General features: G+C 39.9%; 1 long non-coding RNA gene across 1 annotated transcript; it reads left to right on the forward strand.

Moving 5' to 3' along the window:
• The first annotated feature begins 1,150 nt into the window (after window positions 1-1,150).
• LOC130281653 (uncharacterized) lies at window positions 1,151-17,004 on the forward strand. The gene is made up of 3 exons (XR_008846067.1): window positions 1,151-1,246; window positions 14,214-14,290; window positions 16,886-17,004. It is a non-coding gene; the product is annotated as an uncharacterized LOC130281653 (long non-coding RNA).
• Window positions 17,005-21,133: the final 4,129 nt, after the last annotated feature.

Here is a 21,133-nt window from a genome sequence, read left to right on the forward strand (position 1 = left end):
TCTGGTTGTCATCGCAATGAGATACTAATAATTATTGGCATACTATATAAACAAGACAATAACCTCCTGCCCTTACATCATTATCAGATGCCACCTTTGCATTCTGGCTTTAGCCTGTGACTAAACTCTTTAGGTTGCCTGTCTGAGGCGGGATTCTTTAAACTCCACACATTTCTTTAGCCGGTGCCAGACCTGTGTCAGCACAAGACTACATAAATTAATCTAAACAAGGGCTGCACAACCACATGCAGTATGTTGCACTATTTTATGTGGTCATCAGCCCTTTCTGAGACCCTTATAGATCAGGTGGGGGAGTGCATGAATGCATTTCTCTACAGTGTTGTTTATAGACATTTTGAAATTCCTCAATTAATCCCAAAAAACTACAATGGAGTATGCTTTTGTGTGCCCACCAAATTTCCTTTTTCTGAAGTGCCAAACACAGGAGCAAAGGACCCCATGTCCTCGATAACTGGAGACCAGAGAAGTAAAACCCTTATCTATCAGACATTTATGGTGTATACTGTCAATGTGCCATAAATGTCTAATAGGAATACCACTGTAGTTTATAGTTACCCTTTGGGGAGGTACAATGTGACAATGGGGCCCCTAAACCAAAAAGGTTGTGCACTCCTTTTCTGTGTACATTAAAACTATATTATTTATTTGCACAGCCTTGAAAAAAAAGCAGACTGCATGGAAATATTATTTTGTAATCTCATGGATAAGAATTCTATCATTAGAAGGACATGGATTCAACCGCAAAATATACTGTGAAAAATGTATTTTGTGTTTGCATCATTGGCCAAAGATGAGCATCCAATGTAAGAAGAGTACTTTGTTTTTTATAGCAGTTTCTGAAGTGGCAGATAAGCCAAGGGATACAATATGTATTGAAATATGTTGTTGTGAGCACTTTAAAAAGGCAAATGGTAGCTGCTTATATAACTAGTCTATGGTACTTCATAGTAAAAATAGAATCTTCCATAAGAGATATTTTACAACTTCATTATCTATAAAAAAAATGAATTATGTTTGTCAATTACAGATCTTATTAATACTGTGAATTTTCACTCTGACTTTCTAAATGTCAATGTACAATGCAAAACACAAAGCATATCCAAACAAAATGAAGTTATTGTATATTGTAGGATTGCTCACAAACACAGAAATCGGCACTCCGACCCAACGCAAACCTGACAATCGTTTGCAGTGGAGATAGCGGCAGCGGATAACCATTTGCGGGGTGCGTATTCTAGAGATGCAGTGCATATAAATCCAATATTGAAGAAAGGAAATCGCACTCACCGCCCCGGTATGGACAAAAGCCAGTTTTTATTTCAAATTTTCATAGACAAGGTGCAGGGTGCAAACATAGAGGAGACGCGGCTTCTTTCAATGAATGGGTGACCGCTGTTGCGTGTGCACACAAGCACGCTTCCTCAGACCCTATCCCTTGACACACCGGCATCTCCTTAAGAGGCCAAACGGGATGATGTGTATCAAAGGAGGTGGTAACAAAAAGTAAGTGCAAAATTAAAAACAAGCGAAAACTTTACAATTCCTATCTTTATGCAAAAACTCTGTAGTCCAGCCTTTTATTTAATCCGAGATTGCCATAAGCATTCATTTTAATGATCCATTTTGCCTCGGCGCGAAGTAGTGCTTTTTGCACATCTACACCTGCTTTTGCATTAACTTTTTCGATTACATGAAAGGCTAGATCACACAGAGAATCATAATGACATTCCTTGACATGTTGGATAAATCTTGGAGACACTTTTTCTGACTTAATCGAATAAAGATGTTCACGAAAACATATGTTTATGCTCCTTTTAGTACTGCCTATAAAGAAACGGCCACATGTGCAGGTAATAACATAAACTACCCATTGGGTTCTACAGGTGATTAGATCCTTAAAAAAAAATCACACCTCCAATTCGGAAATATTTTCCGCATGCAAAATAACTACACCAGGAGCAGGATCCACATTTATGGTTACTAGTGGGACTAAAATTAGCTAGCCAATCCAATTTATGTTTAGATACAAAAGAGCTCTTAGTTACAATGTCTCTTAGATTTTTACATCTCCCTAAAAGCAAAAAGCGGATTGTTATCAACTAGAGGTCCTAATATAGGATCATTTTTGATCAGAAACCATTTTTTTCCTGACAGCGGTTTTAATGACATCAGCGACGGGACTATATTTAAAGGAGAGGGAAAACCTAGTCTTGTCGGAAGGCTCTATTCAAGGCTTCCTTTAGGATTTTTTCAGGGTAGCCCCTATCATGCAATCTCTTCTCCAACTCCGCAGCTTGTTTTAAGAATCCTTTATCCGAGCTATTGATACGGCGCAGACGTAAAAACTTCCCATAAGGTATAGCCTTTTAATGTGCTTTGGATGATAGCTGTTGAAGTGGAGAAGAGAATTGCATGCAGTGGGTTTCCTGAAGCCTGACGTTGAAACCTGTCCATTTTCAAGTTGAACAAGGACATCTAGAAACTCAAGTTTGCTATCATCAATCTTATAGGTAAACTTGAGATTCATGTTGTTAGTAGAATTTAAAAAATAAACAAATTCCTCAAAGTCTGAGTGCCATCCCAGGCGATGGAGATATCATCCACAAACCTGAGATAGCACCGGACAGACTTCAAGAATGGATTAGAATCAGAGAAAACGCAGCGCTTTTCGAAAATGACTACATATAAAATTGCCAATGTGAAGGCTATGGGGGTGGCCATGGTCACACCCCCAACCTGCCTATACCATTGTTCGTCGAATTGGAAAGTATTGTTATTTAGAACAAAAGAAAGTGATTCGCAAATGAAGCTAATGAAACCTGCACTCTTGTCAGTAGCACTGAACAAATCTCTAATGCATTCTACTCATAGTTTTTGGGGGATACTAGTATAGAGGCTTTCGATGTCAATCAAGGCCAAGAGACAAGACTCTGGCCAAGACACATCGGAAAAGCATGTAAGAAATTCATTAGTATCCTTTACTAGAGATGGTGCTTCTCTCACCAAGGGACGCAAAAGCCAATCCAGGAATTTTTTTTGTTAAGGATCTAATCACCTGTAGAACCCAATGGGTAGTTTATGTTATTACCTGCACATGTCGCCGTTTCTATATAGGCAGTACTAAAAGGAGCATAAACATACTTTTTCGTGAACATTTTTATTCGTTTAGGTCAGAAAAAGTGTCTCCAAGATTTATCCAACATGTCAAGGAATGTCATCATGATTCTCTGAGTGATCTAGCCTTTCATGGAATCGAAAGAGTTAATGCAAAAGCGGGTGTAGATAGACAGAAAGCACTACACCGTGCCGAGGCAAAATGGATCATTAAAATGAATGCTTATGGCAATCTCGGATTAAATAAAAGGCTGGACTGCAGTGTTTTTTTTTTTGCATAAAGATAGGAATTTTAAAGTTTTTGCTTGTTTTTAATTTTGCACTTACTTTTTGTTGCCACCTCATTTGATACACATCCCGTTTGGTCTCTTAAGGAGATGCCGGTGTGTCAAGGGATAGGGTCTGAGGAAGCGTGCTTGTGTGCATGCTCAACAGCGGTCACCCATTCATTGAAAGAAGCCGCGTCTTGTCTATGTTTGCACCCTGCACCTTGTCTATGAAAATTTGAAATAATCCGGCTATTGTCCATACCGGAGCGCTGAGTGCGATTTCCTTTCTTTAATATTGGATTGTATATTGTATGTTGAGTCTTACTACACTGACTACAAGGCCAGCTAAAATTTTGCGTCTTATTATATTTTGTATGTGCATTTTGGGCCATTTTTTACAGACTACAGATAAAAAAAAAAAATGTGCCCATATAATACATACACCATAAGATTTCACGAAGTGTGACCTTGGCCTAAGAAAAGAGCAAACAAAACCCAAAAGATACTATTGATACTATTATGAGTACAGCTTGATTGAATTTCCCTATTGATCTTTTGTCATGGTCTGCCCAGAAATGTAGGCCAGAGATTCTTTGCCCATCCTTGTCCACTTATCTCCCACTTAGATCATAAGGCAGCGTCCCCCTCCAGTCTTCTCACAGACCTGTGCCCATATCTTTGGAATCCCTGACTTCATACCTAGTCTTGCTCAGTCATTTTTCTTGTGATAGAGGAAAGGGGGCACCTAAGAATTGAAAATTGTAAACTTTCAAACTGTACATAAACTTCCAGACTCAGAGATCTTTCAGTACCATCAGATTAGATCAGATTACATCAATAGTTTGAAGTTGCTGTTTCCCAACATTATGACTAGCTTGGTGTTTGAATCTCAGTGAACACTGAGCTTAAAGCCAAAGCTTAATTTCTTGGCTTTATAGCGAGCTGATGTCTAGTCCAGGAAAGCTGGTTTACATGTCTAAAAAGAGGTGTGGTGACCCAGTACAGGATGTTGTCCTGTCAGGTAAACATTGCCTCAGACTACTCTTGGTCCCATAGTCTACAGTCCATGTCTGAATGTAAGCAAAAGCAACGAGGGAAACTACAAAAGTCAGTCTTAAGTCAGCGTGGGTGGTCTCTAAAATCCAAAATTTAAAGTCTGAAGTAACACAGTCAAGTGAAAGGTACAGGGCCAGTTCTGCCTATAGGCAAAATAGGCAGCCGAATAGAGTGCCCTCTTGATGGGGGCGCTGCTCACTGCATGAAAGTTAGTAGCCAGCCAGCATCCAAAGCACCTGCCGCCCAGCCAGCACCCCCATTGCAACCCCCCAGTACTAAAATAATCTGCATTCTTCAGCCTGCTGGGAGCGCAGTGCCACATCTGAGGCCAGACTGGCAGGTCCGGTTTGTCCCGCATCATGACATCACACATACCTCCATACATCTGCCCAATGAGGAGAAGTAAAACAAAAAGAAAAACAGGCGCTCCCTTGTGAAGAACCAACGGGATCACAGGTGTGTGGGAGGGGAGGGAAAAAGTGAAGGCTCACCCTGCCAGGTTGTGTGCACTCCCACACAACCAAGATGTACGTTTGATATAATGATCCCGGTCTGCAGCCTTCCCAGAAATAGCGGAGAGATATAAAGCGAACTTCGGAAGAGATGGGAATACCGGCACTGACCAAGGAGAAGACAATAGAGCCAGGTGTGTAGCGAACAGATTTAATCCAATGCGACGCGTTTCACCGCGCTTGCGCGGTTTCATCAGGCATGCCTGATGAAACCGCGCAAGCGCGGTGAAACGTGTCGCATTTCACCGGTGTGGACGTGCAAAGAGATCCTAAAGCATCTCGAACTTCATGTATATGCAGTTTAGCTCTTGCTTTCTTCGATCGGGATGACATGAGTTTGCCACCTTTTTTACCATGAGCGTATAATCGCTGTCTAAAGTGTAAGTATGCTTTAGAAGATTTGTCCTGAAGGTGTGTAAGGAGCTTTTCACGTAGAAGGCAAATATCCTTATGGGTTTCCAGTAGCCTAGTTCTCTTGTATTTTCTCTCTAGTGCAGCTAACAAATGATTAGTTTCCTTCTGGCGATCTTTCTTCATCTTTGAACCCCAGGAGAAAAAGATCCCTCCAAATGTAGGCCTTATGAGCCTCCCATACAATATGCTGTGAAGAGCCTGAGGTTGAATTAAGGTCGAAGTAAGAGCTAAGGGGGGGGGGGGTCTGAAGATCAGCCAGAGGATCTTCTAATATAGATTCATTAAGGCGTGAGCACCAAGATTTAGGTGGGGAGTTAGAGAGAGAGGGAGAGATAGGTCATAGGTCGGAGCATGATCAGAAATAGGAGGAGGAGGTGTTTTTTTAAAGTTGTACAATACTACACGAATATGTAAACATGAGTATCATATTATTCGTATTGACCCGAAGAATAAATATTACATGTTTTACCGTAAAGTGCACTATCTTAAAAGAAAATGCTGCAAAAAGGAAAAACTAAAATGCAAAAATAAATCCCGGAGGTGTCCTGAATGCCAAAATGGGCTGTGTTTTTTTCTAACTATGAGCATTGTGGGGTATATAAAAAAATTAAAACTCTACACACCTCCAATGCTTCCGCAGTGCCTCCGATGTCCTGCTGTGGTCCCCCGCAGCGATCATCTTCCTGAGCTGGAGCATGACTGTCGTCCACGGAAGTACCCAGGCCCAATGTGTCATACTGCAGCTCAGACAATCACTGGCTGGGACAGGGCATCTCTGCAGCCAGCGATCCGCTGAGATGTAGAATGACTCATTGGGTATGGGTGCTATCTGTGCTCGTCTGTCATGCTGCAGCTCAGGAAGAAAATCACATCGTGGGACCGAAGCAGAACCGCTGAAGGTAAGTAGATGTTTTTTTTCTTTTTTTTTTTTTTTATTAAGATCCCACAGAATCGCCATAGTTGAAAAAAAAACTCATTCTGTCAGAGAAACACTTTGACGACATGTTTGTCGCAGTTACAGAGCACCTCTTTCCCACGGCACATGAATGTTAATTTTTGCTCACACCAGCCTCTGCAGCAATTTCTGATAAAGGTTTGTTGAGACCAAAACATCAAATATATGTGTGTGGACTGCTAAAATAAAAACTTCATTGATTAATTGAAGTGCCAAGTTTACTTTCATATAAATACTCCAATATTCAGATCTTCAGTGCGTAAATATGGAGTATGGGTATGGAGACCAAACCACAACCAGAAAAGAAACAGTATTACAAATAAAATCAAGAAAGACATCACATAAGTTTGAATACCAAGTTTCTAAAAAGGCATATACTCGTCCTCAAAGTCCCTCAAAAAGTGCATTTTATAGTCAGATAAATATAGTATTTTCCAAAACAGAAATGTCAGGAGGCATGACAAGTCCTCTTTAGGGTCTATTCACGCATACAGTATTCTATGCAGATTTAGTGCGAAGGATTTTCAAGCTGTGTTCAGTCATTCAGTTTACATTGAAATCTGCAGCAGAAAATCCTGCTCATCAAATCTGTACGTGTGAATAGGCCATTAAGGAGCAAAGAAGATTTTCTTTTATCCATCCATGAATTGATGTTTATGGGACCCAGTTCTCTCTTAGGCTGGGTTCACACTACGTTTTGTCCCATACGGGAGCGCATACGGCAGGGGGGAGCTAAAAGCTCGCGCTCCCGTATGTCACCGTATGCGCTCCCATATGTCATTCATTTCAATGAGCCGACCGGAGTGAAACGTTCGATCCGGTCGGCTCATTTTTGTGCCGTATGCGCTTTTACAACCGGACCTAAAACCGTGGTTGTAAAAGCGCATACGGCGCAAACATGAGCCGACCGGACCGAACGTTTCACTCCGGTCGGCTCATTGAAATGAATGACATACGGGAGCGCATACGGTGACATACGGGAGCGCAAGCTTTTAGCTCCCCCCTGCCGTATGCGCTCCCGTATGGGACAAAACGTAGTGTGAACCCAGCCTTAGAAGAACTCCAAAATGGATCCATTTTACTAAATTCTTATCTCTTTTGTTAGGCTCTGTTCATATTGGCATCAAGCCAGGGTCAGCCCCAGGCAAACTTAAACACATGACAGGGCCAAGTGGGCTTAAGAGAAGCCTATAAGCATCTAAATAAACATTCTCTATGTTGTCTGTAGCCCATGGACCCCAGAAGCTTTAGCAATACCCCGATTTCTATAGACTGCGATCTATGGACTTCCCCCATACCCTGACCACCCATCACTAACTCCGTCACTAAACATTTCCCTACAATAAAGGAAATATTTAGCACAAAAGGAATCTAGTGTCTTCTATCCATTGGGAGCATGTCTATTTCTGCTTCACTTCAGAAAAGAACTACCCCCTACTGAACTTTTTTGCTACCTTCAACAAATAACACTTCCTCTCCACCAATCTTAGAAATACTTCCTTCTCTCTTACACTAGCTGCATTTGAGATATAGGCCGACATTTATCATTGTCTTTAGACTGTTTGTTTGTTTTTTTTAACATATTTTTATTGATTTTCACAAGTATAAAGGAATATTTACCAGGACAATCCCTTGGGAGAATTACAAAAGTAGATATCTGATGCAAAACCGTACACAACATTATAACAAGATTCGAAAAGACTCCAAACAACCCCCCTCCCTTGCCCCAAGAAAACCCCAAGGCAACCCAATCCCCCCAATGGTAATTATTCGGTCCAATACGTGAGACATCCAGTAAAGGAAAAGAAAGCATAAGCCTATGATATAACAGTATCAGATATCAAAAGATAAGCGCAGTCTGGGTTCACCAGCACCTGACAGCCCTGGATCAGAAGAATGACCCTCCAACAAACAATCTATAATTCTAACCTTCCCAAAGTCCCTGAAATAGAGCGTGTAAGATACCATGATGTATCTCTAAACTGTTCCATCACCCTCCTAATTTTGTCATCTGTACAGAAGAAAGTCAGAAAAGACTTCCATTTCTTAAAAAAGGCCTTCGCCGATTTTTCTTTAGAGCGTCGGAGATCAGTGACATCAAAAAATAGGTATTTCTTCATTTTTAGAAAAATCTCCCCAATGGAAGGCAATGAGGGTTTCAGCCAATGAGCCAGTAGACATCGTTTAGTTACTAAAATGAACAAGTGAATCAGAAGGGTCAGGTCACTACTCTCCCGGGACACATGAAGAATCACCAGCGCCGGATCTATCGGCACAGAGATTTAGACTGTTTTTTGGGTCTAGAAAAGGCGCAAAAAAGTTTAAAAAGTTTATTTGCGCCTTTTGGTTTACACATTTCTGCTGATTTTGAGTTGCAATCCACTTGATTTTGGCAATATACATGATATGGAAGGGTTTTATGAACTGCGCCTTTTTGTGAAATGGCGCAAAAAAGGTGCAAAGCCACTGGAAAGTCTCTAGAACTACACCAGCCCAGACTTAGCTTAGCTCTTTGGTGTATGTGTAGAGAGAAATTTCAGAAAATGTGACCTACACAAAATTTATGAAATGCTCTGCGACCATTTAATAAATGTGGTGCTCCTACATATTACCAGAACACAAAAAAAAGGTGTAGAAAAATGCTTCACTTACACTACAATGATAAATGCCTTATCACATGAATTTACTCTAGTCTTAGACAGACATCCTTTAAAGTTCTATTTATATCTTATGGAAGACCCCATTAAATAAAATTACTCAAAATATAACTTCAGAAACTATATAGAAAGTTCTTCTCCTTTTTTGTTTTCCAGTAATAAAACAATCTCATGTTTCACAGAATAATACACTGGAGTTCTTAGATGTCAAGAGGCACCTCAAAAATGGAAATACAAAGTACATGGCTAGACAATTGGGGGCATTTATCATTGTCTTTAGAGCTGTTTTTGTGTGTACAGGGTGGTCCATTTATATGGATACACCTTAATAAAATGGGAATGGTTGGTGATATTACCGTAACTTCCTGTTTGTGGCACATTAGTATATGTTAGGGGGGAAACTTTTCAAGATGGGGGGTGACCATGGCGGCCATTTTGAAGTCGGCTATTTTGAATCCAACTTTTGTTTTTTCAATAGGAAGAGGGTCATGTGACACATCAAACTTATTAGGAATTTCACAGGAAAAACAATGATGTACTTGGTTGAATTTATCAGCTGTGACTCTTGTAGAAAAGTTATAAAACCCCCCAATAAGGTGCAATTCTACACCAGCCCAGACCTAGCATAGCTTTTTGGTGTAAGTGAAGAGTGAAATTTCAGAAAATGTGTATCCTCCACAAAATTTATCACATGCCCTGCGACCATTTAAAAAATTTGGCAGAGTCATGCAAAAAAAGAACTAAAAAAATGAACTAAATTAAACATATCTTAGTTAATGCCCCCAATGACCATCCTTCTCATCACAACAAATATTTGCTTTTAATATGGTTTACCCTCTTTCCAAAGTGACCACCCTGTGTGAGAATACCTCTCTTTTCCCTTGTCACCTTTGTTCACAATTTGCTTATCCCATTAACCTGTTTATGGCTGACTAAAGCATTAAAGGCTTTTCTGGAACTCTATTTTGATAAATCCGTAATTTTGGGTCCATTAATCTGTCATTTTATCAAATGGTCAGGATCTTGTTGTTGATTTGATGACTGTTCTATGTGCTCTTATTTACTCTTCTCTTTTTTTTAAACTTAACTGCTAAAAAAAAAAAATATTCCATATTTTGGGTAGCATAGTATTGCCTCCTACATGATTGTAACTCCCAAAAACCACAAAAGATTAGGACAGAGACTAAGCGAGGTCATCTGATTTAGTGTCACATGCTGCTTGCAAGTCAGCTCTGTCCCTTTCTATATTGTTTGCACACATGCAGCGTGCTCCAGCGTTGGTATCTTGGCCTGTGTTCTGGTGTGGAGCTCTGATTCAGCTCCATCTTGCCAGTGGCAGGCATGCACTTCAGGTTTGGACCCTGTGTCTCTTATAACAGTTAATGTTTTAAGTGTTGCCAGTTGCTCCCTTGCAATTGTTAGCCCCACTTCGGTTCCCTTAAAATCAAAGTTCATAAATTTTTTTTTTTTTTCAGTATGTTTTTTTTTTTTTTTGTAGAATTGTGGTTTTAGACATCACTAATCGCTAATGGGTGACACATAAAGGGTTTTATTTATTATTTGATCTTTCCTTCTTTTCCAGAGGTCTTTTCCCATATTAGGCAACTGTGCACCTGGTGGATAAAAATCTGCTACAAAATGTAGACACCTAACCTGCTGGGACTGTGAAGGTCCTTTACTAGATCCTTACAAGCTCAGTAGGTGCCAAATTTGTTGTCCCTGCCCCAACCCCAAACCAGGAAAAAACTTTTTTTTTTATATATATATATCAACTGGCTCCAGAAAGTTAAACAGATTTGTAAATTACTTCTATTAAAAAATCTTAATCCTTTCAGTACTTATGAGCTTCTGAAGTTAAGTTTGTTCTTTTCTGTCTCCGTGCTCTCTGATGACACGTGTCTCGGGAAACGCCCAGTTTAGAAGAGGTTTGCTATGGGGATTTTCTTCCAAACTGGGCGTTTCCCGAGACACGTTTTTTCCTGGTTAACCCCTTTAAGATGTAGTAGTGTGGGTACAAGATTTTGTGGGGAGCTCCATTAAAGACATTAAGGAGTCTTTACACAAAAAGACCTACAGTCCTTTAAAGGCCATTCTATTTTGAATTCCACACAACTGAAAGACCCTCTTTCATAGGTGCTCTTCTTGTTAAGTCCCCACTTGTGCTGCCAATTAAGATGTAAAGGAATAGTTAATTTCTGACAATAATTTGTGTTTATGGGGGTGGGCCCTTTTATATGGGGCTCTGGGGACTGACTGGTTAATTTAATGTTTAATTCAATAAAATTCCACCTGTCCTGATTGTTCACAAGGGCACTACTACCCATTTTTGCTGCCTTTAGGAATAAGGGAAAACAAATTATCGTTAGAAATAAACGGTATTGTCCATGATCAAAAATGTTCTAAAGGTCATGAGAAAGCCATACCATGTGCAATTCTCTATTCCAATAATGTCTCATTGTAGGTGGGTTTCTTTCCAATTGGTAGGAGAGCAGAGCATAGTTTGTCATGTAATGACTTTATAAGACAGAGAGCCTTCAATGTGCAGTTTAGTATTCAGGCATCACAGAGCACTATTAACCTCTAAATATATCTAATTGCAGCAATCATTGCATCTTTTCCTGGATATTATTTATCTCCATTTGTACATGAAAACAAAGGTATAAGGAAGTGCGCAAGTGCGTCTTACTTTACCAATAAAAATTGTGCCATCAGGGACAAGAGTTATGTTTTTTTGGCAATTAGTGTAAGTTGCTGGATATTAAATAAGAAAACACACAGGAAATAGAAGAAAAACACAGCAATAAGCGATTCAAATTCTTCTAATGGTTTAAAATTTAGAAAACTACTGTGTGTCTATACAAATGGGTCATGGGCTTTAACATGGGCCAGTTTAACCCTTACCTTCACAGCCAGCTGTGAGCCTCAAGACCACTGCATGTTTGGCTTGTTAGAGGCTTTACTTGGGTTTGACTTACAACATGTTTGGGGCACAATCTAGCAGTACAGTCAGATAAATTCTGGGTATAAGATATATATAGGGTATAAGATGTCTGATCGCGGGGGTTCCTACCGCTGGGAACCCCCGCAATCTCGGCTGCAGCACCCCAAACATCCAGTGCACTGAGTGAACTTCGCTCCGTGTCGGTTGACTGGTGATGCGGGGCGGAGGCTCGTGAAATCACAGCCACGCCACACTTGTGATGTCATGGCCATGCCCCCTCAATGCAAGTCTATGGGAGGATGCGTGACGGACGTTCATTGAGGGGGCAGGGCCATGATGTCACAAGCCTCCTGTGCTGCACCCGATACTCTAAACGACTGCCGGGTGCAGCAGGAAAGATTGCGGGGGTCCCCAACGGCGGGACCCCCGCGATCAGACATCTTATATAAGATAAGGGGAGAAGATGTCTAGGGGCGGAGTACCCCTTTAACCCCTTAACGACGCAGGACGTATATTTACGTCCTGCGCCAGCTCCCGCGATATGAAGCGGGATCGCGCCGCGATCCCGCATCATATCGCGTCGGTCCCGGCGCTCATCAACGGCCGGGACCTGCGGCTAATACCACACATCGCCGATCGCGGCCATGTGCGGTATTAACCCTTTAGAAGCGGTGGTCAAAGCTGACCGCCACTTCTAAAGTGAAAGTGAAAGTGACCCGGCTGCTCAGTCGGGCTATTCGGGACCGCCGCGGTGAAATCGCGGCGTCCCGAACAGCTGACAGGACACCGGGAGGGCCCTTACCTGCCTCCTCGGTGTCCAATCGGCGAATGACTGCTCTGTGCCTGAGATCCAGGCAGGAGCAGTCAAGCGCCGATAACACTGATCACAGGCGTGTTAATACACGCCTGTAATCTGTGTAAAAGATCAGTGTGTGCAGTGTTATAGGTCCCTATGGAACCTATAACACTGCAAAAAAATGTTTAAAAAAAGTGTTAATAAAGGTCATTTAACCCCTTCCCTAAGAAAAGTTTGAATCACCCCCTTTTCCCATAAAAAAAATAAAACAGTGTAAAACAAAATAAAAATTAACATATGTGGTATCGCCGCGTGCGTAAATGTCCGAACTATAAAAATATATCATTAATTAAATCGCACGGTCAATGGCGTACGCGCAAAAAAATTCCAAAGTCAAAAAAGCGCATTTTTGATCACTTTTTATACCATTAAAAAATGAATAAAAAGTCCGATCAAAACAAAAATCATACCGATAAAAACTTCAGATCACGGCGCAAAAAATGAGTCCTCATACTGCCCTGTACGTGGAAAAATTAAAAAGTTATAGGGGTCAGAAGATGACATTTTTAAACGTATACATTTTCCTGCATGTAGTTATGATTTTTTCCAGATGTGCGACAAAATCAAACCTATATAAGTAGGGTATCATTTTAACCGTATGGACCTACAGAATAATGATAAGGTGTAATTTTTACCGAAATATGCACTGCATAGAAACAGAAGCCCCCAAAAGTTACAAAATGGCGTTTTTTCTTCGATTTTGTCGCACAATGATTTTTTTTCCGTTTCTCCGTGCATTTTTGTGTAAAATGACTAATGTCACTGCAAAGTAGAATTGGGTATGCAAAAAATAAGCCATATTATGGATTTTTAGGTGGAAAATTGAAAGGGTTATGATTTTTAAAAGGTAAGGAGGAAAAAACGAAAGTGCAAAAACGGAAAAACCCTGAGTCCTTAAGGGGTTAAAGAGTTTCATATGTGTGCCACTGAAAGCTGGGCAAGTTATGGTTATAATACAATGACCTTCGTATGATGAAGCAGATATTTTACCCTTCTCACCTCTTGGCTCCTCTTCAGCTCTGGAAGCCGCTTCACTGGGCCCTGACGCCTTCTGCCCTCTGGTGTTAGGCAGCTATTCCAAGTGTGTGGACAGACTCATGCTTGCTTATACATGATATACTCTAGCTCTCTAATCAAGGTGTCAAATAGGAAAAAAAAATGGGCTTTTCCTAATCCAGTTTGAATGTGGCCTCCTAGAAATGGCATTGTCTACTGACACTGAACAGCTGTCTATTGAATGCTTTATCTATAGCCATTAGGTTTTATTTATGTCCCATGCTGAAATTTCAGGGCATTGACATGGTGATGGTTTATCATCACCATTATCATTTTTTATAGTGAGAACTTGTATTTCTGCTTTCAATAACATTATTGTAGTTAAAAACTAAACTGGTACAAATTTTGTCTGATTTATGTAGAAGTCAGCAGAAGTCATCACTGGCTCTATGGAGAAGAAGAGTAAAGAGAACATCTAAAATCAAAGAAGACACCACCTGTAAGTCACTGAATTTATAAATGATCCTAGGAACTGATCAACACACTTAATCCCCTTCCAGCATGTCACTGACACTAAGAGTGAGGGAGAAGTGTGAGAGAAGCACTCTGCAACATTGAAAACAACCAGGAAATAAAGCTTATAGACCCTGGGACCGGCGCTTCAGTGTGAGAACCTGCTATTGTCAGAATTCCAATCTATTATAGTTGTGAACCCTTCAGAATGACTTAGTTTTCTGTATTACTAATGAAATGTGATCTTATTGTTAACAAAGTCACAATGTCACTACATGAATAACACGTGACAGCTGTAATGTTCATATCTTTTACTGAGCACACTGAGTAAACATCAATAGTGCAGGGATAAAACCTAATTGAACCTGTGTAGAAATGACTTCTCCATTATATTATTGGCAAATTGTATTTCAGTTAAGGAGATGAATTTTGAAGTGTGGGTTTTACAGGTGTTTTGTCCAGTAAAATAAACCACAACTCAAGAATAGGGTTATATGTGATAATCATTGAGAATCTCATGAAACATCATAACCCCACTATTGGGGGGGGGGTGCCTTTTTAAACATAACTTTTAATACTATAAAAATGGTAATCACATGTGGGGAAAAAATAAGCATAACATTGTACACTCAGCTAGGCCAACAAGAGAGGAAATTTGTGATTTGCACACTCACCACTCCACAGTGTAGCCCTGTGTGTTGTGTTTATTGTGGGTGAACAGGATGACCCTTTTCCTTTCAATAAGAATAGAAGAAAAGACTTCCAGCTCCAATAAAAAAAATCCAATCTTTATTTTGTCATGATAAAAACATCATCATCAGTAAATCTTACACATTTCTGACCCAAAGTCCTTAGACATGGCTAAAAGCAAACAGGGCAAATGTTCGTATGCATTCACATCACAATTTTGCTATACGGTTGCAGCATATGTTTTCAATTTGAACGTATGCAACCGTATAGAAAAACATATACATTGACCAACCATACAAAAACTAGATTACACAACTAGATGTATTCGGTTGAGTACGTTTTTGAATGTCTATGTTTTTTATAGTTTTATTTTTTTCATTTTTAGTCTACCACAGTTTTGTGCATGGTTCTGTAATTTTTTTACATTTTACTCTGCAGCCGCCCGGGACTTCTGCAGTGCTGCGGCACTACTGCACTACTGTACTGCTGCAGTCGGGGAAGTAGTAGTTCCCCGACTGCAGAAGTAGTAGTTCCCCCAACTGCAGGCGGCTGGGGAGAAAACATTAGCGCTTGTACTACTACTCCCATCATGGAACAGAGTCTGCTCCATGTTGGGGGTAGTAGTACAGGGGCTGAGGGGCTGAGTACTACAGGGGCCACTGCAATCATAAGTTATTAACTAGGGGAACGGACGGCATGCTATGCTGCTCCGCTTCCCAGCGATGTATATATGAAACTCTGCACTTCATATTCAAATACCCCACTGGGAGCCCTAAATGGCCTACACCAAGTGGCCGTTCACGGATCTCGGATTATACAGTGCAGCTTAGGGTTTTTCAGATAGCTGACTGGCCATGGATTGCTGCGAAATGCCACCTGCTTCCCTAGCAGGAGGGGTCCCTCCTACTACTGCTCCTAGTAGGACACTGTCCATGATAAGAGCAGTATCCAACAGATATGCTAAATTTATCGTGTCACAGATTTGGTGCATCTTGCTAGACATATTAGACACTTTTTGGTGCCATTTGGTGCATTTAACCTGTGCCCCTTTCATGCCCCATTTGTAGACACTTGTTTGAAACACATACATAAATCTGGAGCAATGCATGTATTGCAGTTTTTGGGGGGCACCCATTCAGATTTCTGGTATATATAGTTAATCACCTCCATGATTTAGTACTATTGTAGATTTAACTTGTTTATCTTAAGTTATAAACAATATGAAAAATATGAAATATGAAGGTAAATGCATAATTGTTTTGTTTCTAACCCAGAAATCTGTTCCCTGGTTTTCTGCCAAAAGGTTTGCCAAGCCAGCTATCACCACACTGATCCAGTCACACACTATTCAACAGATTTGTTCCTGCATTGATTTAAATACTTCCAAGCTAATTTTCTTGGCCAGCAAAGCATTCTACATATTCACTTCATTATTTTATATATTAATTGTTATGTTCACAGAACACACAGAAAAAGACATTTTACATGGATAAAAAAGCATCTACTCTACTGGAAATGACTGCGGATAATGTCCCATGTCCCCAACTTCTAACAGGAAAAAGCCATTGTTCTTTGTCAGTATTAGCTGTGCCCTGTAGTGTCACATAGTAGCAGTTAACATTCATCTTAGAAACATGAACCAATTCATTCCACTGAGCAGTGAATAATTCATATATCACGTTTTTACCCAGGGCAAAATATACTGACATCAGGAGTCATTAAACTGCAGTCATTCGCCGAACAAGATGTCTATTCATGATCTCAATGCGAACATTTAACTGTTGCCAGTTAAACTTAAGAATGAACCAACTTGATTCATTTGACATGGTGTCAGTTCATAAAAACATTGTTACACAATAATTTTACATTTTCATACATTTTCTCATTGCAGCCTTTTGTAAAGCACCTGGAAACAAACATGGCAATTGTTACGAGCAAGGTAAAGCACACATTTTAATGGCAACATGTAGGAAAAATCCTGAAAGCTGCTATTGTTCAAGAAACAGTAATTCCTGTAAGTTACCGATATTCAAGTAGATAATAGAAAATTTGTAGGTTTTGTTTGCTGAAATAAGGCATAGAGAAAATGTGAATGGGAAAGACTTAGAGCACTGCTGACAATGATGACTCTTTTAGGGAGATGTCACATGGGTGTAATTGGGGACCATACTAAGTCCTTACCACCCAGACCTCCTGAACTGAACGTTAGATCCCCAAAGAAACCACTATACAGACATTCCTATAACTGCAGCCTTTTCATCCTGGCAATAGATTGGAATCACAGTTATGAGCCTCTCAATGGGTTAACATTGATGGCATCTATAAGCAATATACCATCAAAGATTGTCCTGAGACAACCCCTCTAGTACATTTTTTTAAATCTTTAGTATTTCATGAAAAAAAAAACGTTAACAGGGTTGACCAGATTAGAAAACCCACTTTCTTAAATCCTACTAGGGATTGCTGCGTAATAGAGGGAAAGCCATCCCTCACTATCCTCATCTGTTGTCCACAATAAATCCCTGCTACAAAGAGTACCTTTTGCTCTGGAGGACCTGCTATGTCTTGGATTGCATAGAAACCCCATTGATGAGCTATGTGTAATGCTTCGTTCACCCTGTGGTGGCACTACAGGGAAATTTAGCACATTCGACCTACGACTATTGTTACCAATCAATCCAAGAAGAAGAAACATTGGCACAGCTACCATGGGTAATAATACTATGATATATAAGAAGTAGAGACAAGCAAATTTTTCGAAAAATTCGATTCGTCCGATTCGCCAAATTTTCCCAAAAAATTGAAAACGGTTAAATTTTAAAATGGCTATTTCTGGCTTACAGAGAGCCTCAATAGAAGTGTAGAACACTTTGCCTTGCTGTAACACGCATAGGGTGTGTGCTGGGTTAGTGAAGTTATACTGTTATTCAGTATGACTTGCAGATTCTTTTGGAAATGTCCTTCATGCCATTAGAATATAGTGACAAGAGTTACCTTCCATTCTGGACTTCTTACCTGGCTTTTATGGATCAAAATGATTTATTTAAATTCTATTACATTTTATTTCAAAATTTACAAGTCACTTTTCATAAATTATAAAAAGTCTTTGAATAAAGTCTGCAAACTACAAGGTGATCAGATAAGTGCTAAACATTGTTACATGCACACAGGGGTGTAAGAACCGGGGGGGGGGGCATGGGGATGGATCCCCCCCCCCCCCCCCCCCCCCGAGGAATTCATGCTGGGGGACCAATAATTAAATTACAACTCCCAGCATGCCTGGACAGCCAACTGCTGGGATTTGTTGTCTTGCAACAGATGGAGGTACTCTGGTTGGGAAACACTGCCTTAGCCCTTTAACCCCTTCAGAACTGAGTCAGTTGTCTTTTGGATTTAATTTTTCCCTACTCCCCTTCTAAGAGCCACATGGGTATGTTCACACTGAGTAATTAGCGCTGTGTGAACTCCTAACACTAGTGTCAATGGGTGTTCCACGGACCCTTTCACACTGCGGAATTTGAGCAAGCGGACAATTCCACCGCAGAAATTGATCCGCATAAAGAAAGAACATGTTTATTCTTTGCACGGAAGTCCGCTCGCGGAATTCTGCGAGTGGGGATTCAGTTCACATAACGCAGTGCGAACATACCCTAACGCTTTTATTTTTCCATATACAGACCCATATCTGGGCTTGTTTTTTGCACCACCAATATGTACTTTGTAATGACATCCCTTATTTTACCATCAACTACGGTGGAGCAAACTTGAAAAATTGCATAATTTTAAAAAATAAATAAAAATTAAGCACCATATCGCAACTTTTGGGGGCTTTTTGCACTTTTGGGTAAAAATAACATGTTATTCCAATTCTGTAGGCCCATACAATTACGATACCCAAATTGTATAGGTTTTATTTTATCTTACTACTTTTAATTACTTTTGTATGAAAATTAATATGCTCAATATTGTTGCATTCTGACGCCCTATAACACTTTTTTTTGAGTGATCTGTAGTTTTTATCGGTACCACTTTTGCGTATATGTAACTTATTAATCGCTTTTTATTATTATTTTTTTTTGGGGGGGGGGGGGAATGTAATGTGACAAAAAAAAGCAGCAATTTTGGATTTTTATTTTTTTTTTACGTTTACGCTGTTCACCGTGCAGAATCATTAACATTATATTTTGAAAGTTTGGCCATTTAAGTGTGTGGAGATACCAAATACATTTCTATTTTTTTTTTTTTTACACTCTTTGGGATAAAATGGGAAAATGGGGCCATTTACATTTTTATTGGGGGAGGGGCTATTTCACATATTTTTTTAAACCTTTTTTTTACTTAAAAAAAAAAATACTTTTTATGTCCCCCATAGGGGACAATTTATACCAATATTCAGATTACAGATACTGAACAGTGCTATGCATGGGCATACACTTCATAGGCATAGCATTGATCAGTATTATTGGCGATCTTCTGCTCTGGTCTGCTTGATATCAGACCAGAGGAGAAGACCCCAGGTTGATGGCCGAAGCAGGAAAGGGAGCCGCCAGTCATGTTGGATGACTGAATCCAGCAGCAGTCCCGCGGGCCATCCGATCATCCTTTCAAACTGCCGCACTGCCGCAAATGCCATGATCTATATTGATCATGGCACCTGAGGGATTAATGGCGGACATCAGTGTGATGGATGATGTCTGCCATTACTGGCGGGTCCCTGGCTGCTGATAACAACTAGGAACTACCTGCCGTGCATGATGCGAGCACCGCTCCAGTGCTCGCGTCATGTACAGGATGTAAATCTATGTCCTGATGCATTAAGGGTTTAATATTTCATGTCGTTAAAGGGGTACTCCGGTGGAAAACTTTTTTTTTTTTTTTAACAACTGTTGCCAGAAAGTTAAACAGATTTATAAATTAAGAAATAATTTGGATATTGTGCAGCTCACAGAAAAATTAGTCGAGGCTCAATGGAAAGTACTTACACCTAAAAAATTACAAATTATCAAAAACTCTAAAGAAGAAAAAGGGTGGTACCATAAGCCTCTAGACTAATACCATAAAATGGTACATGATGAGTAAATTTATTAAATAGAACTGTGCTTCACTTTAATGATGAGAAAAAAAGATTTATTCAAAAAAATTTTTTTGCAAGAGTTAAATAACATTATTAGCAGCCTCCTTACACAGGGCCCTTGTGGGGAGGTGATGTATAAATAAAACAGAATAATAAAAAAAATATACACCGCTATATATATGTATTAATCCACTAATCCAACATTTGATAGGCCGGCGTAGTTCACTTCTCGTGCTAGAGAAGTTGCAGTCCGTATCAATATGTGGTATAGAGTTCAAGTTATGATAAAGAACTCCGTTTATAATTACCAGCTTCAGCAGATGGAAATAGTTTGTATTGTAAAGCTGTAATGCCGGACATCCGGGAGGCAGATGGTATATACAGTCGAGGCTGTGTTGCAGCGCTGGAATGCGCTGAAGCGCCTGGCCCGGTTGCCACAGGCCTATGGGAAGCCATTTGTCTCGGGGATAGGTGGATTTTCTCCGGAGATAGAAACTACTTGTCGACGGGACTAAAAAGGAGCAAAATCTACTTGTCCGGGTCAATTTTCGCTTTCAAGCTCTGATTTTTTTCCTCCTCACCCTATAATAGCCATAACTACCTACTTTAATGATACCTTTTTAATTTTTCAATAACATATTCTCTGGAGCAAAAAATATATATTAGGTGAAGTGAAATTGAAATAGTAAGAGATAATTTTGCAGATTTTGTAGTTTTTCTTTTCTACGCCATTTACCTTGTGGTTGAGCTAACATGTTAGTTTCATACTTTAGACCGGCCTGATTACAGCAATACCAGATTTCTATAGTTTATATCATGTTTCAAAATTCTGAACTTTTTCAAATTTTTTTTAATTGCCATTTTTTAGACCAGGCTGTATGAGGGCTCATTTTTTCCGCCATAATCTGGTTTTTGTATCGGTACCATTTTGGTATTGATCTGACTTTTTAATTGCTTTTTAACTTTTTTTCTGGGGATATTATAAAAATTGCAATTCTGTGGTTAGGTATTTTTTTTTTTACATTTACCGTACGGGATACATAATGTTATATTTTAATAGGTCGT

Source organism: Hyla sarda, chromosome 7, assembly GCF_029499605.1.
Source record: "Hyla sarda isolate aHylSar1 chromosome 7, aHylSar1.hap1, whole genome shotgun sequence".
In the NCBI taxonomy this organism is placed as follows: domain Eukaryota; kingdom Metazoa; phylum Chordata; class Amphibia; order Anura; family Hylidae; genus Hyla; species Hyla sarda.